Genomic DNA, 3,862 nt, shown 5'->3' with positions numbered 1-3,862 from the left:
GAGAGATGTGTATTGAGCTGCTATGTGAGCACCAGGGTGTGATGAGGCTAAATTTTTTGGGCGGTAGAAAGCTCGTTAGCTCGTCAAAACCAAAAATCCATAAATTAGCCTCAGCATCGTATAAACCGCAGGGTTCAAAGCATGTGGAAAAAGTTGTGGTTTATAGTTCGGAAATTACCTGTTCGATGTGTGATGGGTCAAACGCAGAAAACACATTTCATCGTGATGACAACACAATACTTTACTTTTCTTATGGGATGTTTTGCCAGCAGTTTAAGGATATTGGGGATGGTGTAGGTTAGTGTACAGTATATAGTCAAAAACATGTGCAATACATTTTTAAGGCCAAAAACTCACTGGCACATGGACAGGTTGGCCAAAATCACTGCCTTATGAAAATGTATACAATTGAGAAAATATAAATAAGGCATGCGTTTGGCAACATTAAACACACTTTTATCATTCAATGAAAGTTTGTTTTGTTTTAAGCCTTGGTTTGAAAATCATTATTACTTTCAACTTTATAAACTTTAATGTTTGATCGTACCACTGTTGCCATTCATTTACAAAGTGTTTATTCTGTTAATGAATTGTTGTAATTTACTGAGTTGCAGATAAACACTTTTGTAAGTTATTTTCAGTCTACAATTGATGCACTGAATGAACGTTTCTGTTTCATGCTAATAGTATTTAGTCATACTGTTGCTACTTCCTTTGAGATTATTGTCCACCAGACAGTGAGAAAACTTCATGCTATCGGCGAGACTTTGGAATTTGTTTGTCTTATACCATTCCAGCTCCTGGTGAAGTTTTTTTGGGAAAACTGAAGATCTATATGGTTTTATTAGTGATCAAAGATGGTGATGTAGAGATTTTCACTTCACGGCAAGCTGAAAAGTGAAGTTGCAGCATTTAAGTGTGGTCATTTACAATTGAGAAACTGTTGCCCTTTTGTGTTTACGACATCAGAAAGACAAAGAACAAATGTCTTATGTGTTTAAAGAGGTTTTTTTTTTTTTTACTTAAAAACAAAGCAACTGGGCTTTTATTTTGTAGTGAACAATGTTTAGTTTCTACCCAAAAAGTTTTCCCATTTCAGAACTTGAGTGTGGAGTTCCAAGTTTTAAATTGTGTGAGATGCTTCTTTATGTGGTTAAATTCATATGCAGATTAATCTCACTCCCCTCCAACTGGAGAAATGTTACGGTCTTTGTTTGCCTGGCTCCCAGAAGAGATGCTTTGGACACCTGCATGAAGGTGTGAATTTGAGGGGAAATGAGTGTTTAACTGACTCAATGCTCCATTGTTAGTTTTAGAACGCTGAAGATGTTTCAACATTTTTATCTGTACCGCTGCTTGAGTGTAACTTGGACTTTGGCAGTAGCAGTGTAGCTCAAAACTGACATAAAACCAGTGTTTAAATGAGCATCCATTAGTAACCAAAATCCTTTTTACTTTCCTTACAATTTTCATTCGGGTTTGTCATTCAGTTTTCATACGTTTACACCCACTATGCCCTGTTGCTCTTTTTATTTTCCTCTTTATCTCCAGTTACCATCTTCCCTTGTATCCCTCATGCTGATCTCCTCTGCAGTTAGCTCCTTAATGGAGACAAGTTTTATGGCAGACAGTAAATGCATCTGTGGGGTCCCTCATTCCTCTGTGAGAGAAATTAGTGCAGAATGAATTACACTGGCTTTCAGCACCGGTGCTGTGCTAAGGTTGACATTTGATGGTGTAATTAGCCGTGGATACAAGTTTAATCACTCTGGCTGATTTTGTGCCTCTTTGTGTGCATATGTGTGGATATGAGCATGCCCTAGATCATATTGCTTGAATGGCAATAGCGGCCCCTAATTTCCTGACTAGTAAGCTGCCAGAAGCTGTTTTCTTTGTAAATTCTGCTGTATGCGTTGCTGTCTTCTCAGTAGATGCCAAAGCAACGCCGAGGAAAAAAAAAAAAGTTAATGAGTGTTATGGGGGTCAGAGCTCACTGCAGGTCTAATTGTCAATCCGAAATTTTGCACATGCTCAACAAATGTCTAACAGCTATAAAATGACATAAATTTCCGACGTGCAATTAAAAACTAAATACAAAGCAAAACATTTTTTTATGCTAGATCTTAGCCCCCTGTCAAAAGGACCTCCCTTGCAGAGGGCTAAATTCGAACAAATGTCTCTCCATTTCAATGGAGAGCAGAGGCCCCATTGTGTGGCAGGCAGGGGCACGCTAACAGCTATCAGCATGCTATGTATCATGGCCATAAGGAGAGTATAGTTAGATCACAAATTCTCAACTTCAAGACCTCACTATGATGCAGTTTTGGAAAATTAAAAGGTTTTAGACACACATGTACACGTATAGTACCTGTGCTTGAAATAAACTTCTATTAAAATAGAGTTTTGATTAAAAAGGCACACTGAGATGTATTCAGGATACTTATTCTATTTAATAGCAATATACTAAAGCTCTTAAGAGAGCTTTTTCATTTAGGAAAATTAAACATACGTAACATCTGTACAACTAGAACAGTGCTGACAAGTTTCACTAAAGTTGTGTGGTTTAAATATGTTTTACGTAAAAACTATAATTAACAATGTTTTAGTAGGACATAAGTCAAACTGTTAGGCCTATTTGCATTCCCAGCTGCAATTAGGTGCTCTTCTAGTTGCATTTTAAAGCAACACCCTTCTTGGCCATTGAGCAAGAATGACTTTTTTTTTATATGTTTTAATTTCTATAATTGCTCCCACCAGTCCAGACTTTATTTCCATGTCTCAGAATCATGAAAATAAAGGCTCGGATGTCTTAAGTGTTGGGGGATCTGGGTTGTTCGTTTCCTGTCCTCTATATGGGAATAGTCACAAAGGTTTGGTGATATTCTTGGGAATTCTCAACCACAAAGCTTCCCAGAAGAACAGAGGTGTTTCATCTTCGGGAAGTATATATGATCGCTGTGATTGTTCTGTCATTTTAACTGGCAAAAGAGTGCACTGCAGCCGAAGAGGCATTTACAAGGGCACTTTGTGAAAACAGAATTTATAGGAATACACTTTGCAGATTTACTGTCTTAACAACCCAATTTAAAGAGCAAAAATCAAAAACAAAAAAAAAACATTTTTTTTTTATTTCAGTTGAAGCAGTTAATTTAGTTTTTTTTTTTTTTTTTTTAGACAAAAGGAATCCATGCTTAAATGATGGATTTACTCGATTTCTGCAGTGCATCCACGGCTGCGTGCGCACACTGTGAGCACTGTATCCATATATTATACAAGCTATAATTTTCTACAGCTTTGTTTGGATTATCAAGACAGAGTGAATCACTGAGGTCTTATTAAAATTATAGACTGTGTGTTTTTTAGTGTAACACACCGCATTTGTCCTGTATACACACGCAGCATTCACACAAAGGAAGGTGGGCCACACCTGCATGTGATTTTCAGGGGATCACATGTTGTCTCAATCACTGGACAGTGACAAGCTGCACGAGATTTATCGTTGCGATGAAAACTTGTTCCAGTGCCAGCCCAGTGTATCACTTTCCTCCTCTGACATGTACATGTTTAAGAAGCTTTGTGCGCCATAAAAGCTCCACTCCATTAATGGGCGTGAAGTTCCCTTTGACACAGCCTGCGTGTGCATGTGCGCTTGTGTTTATGAGTGTTGCCAGTTCAAATGACCATCTGTGAATAACTGGATCTATAAATGAGCATTTGACAGAGCTTAGAAATGGTTTGGCCTTGAATGACTTTTATGAGTTTGTCAACATCGCAAAATGTAATTTATTTTTAGGATTGTTTAAGTTTTTTTTTTTTTTTTGTAAGGTTTAAGACTTTAGCCTTGTGGTTTTTTATTATTATT

The 3,862-nt window shown here is 37.3% G+C and overlaps 1 protein-coding gene across 3 annotated transcripts in view; it reads left to right on the top strand.

The window, feature by feature from the left end:
- Positions 1-3,862, top strand: part of epha3 (eph receptor A3) — a 112,093-nt gene that overhangs the window by 76,311 nt on the left and 31,920 nt on the right. The window lies entirely within an intron of this gene.

The sequence above is a fragment of the Nematolebias whitei genome, chromosome 13 (genome assembly GCF_014905685.2).
Source record: "Nematolebias whitei isolate Nwh7 chromosome 13, NemWhi1, whole genome shotgun sequence".
Taxonomy (NCBI): Eukaryota; Metazoa; Chordata; class Actinopteri; order Cyprinodontiformes; family Rivulidae; genus Nematolebias; species Nematolebias whitei.
The sequence above is the reverse complement of the archived record's forward strand: the minus strand, read 5'-3'. Positions and strand labels throughout refer to the sequence as shown.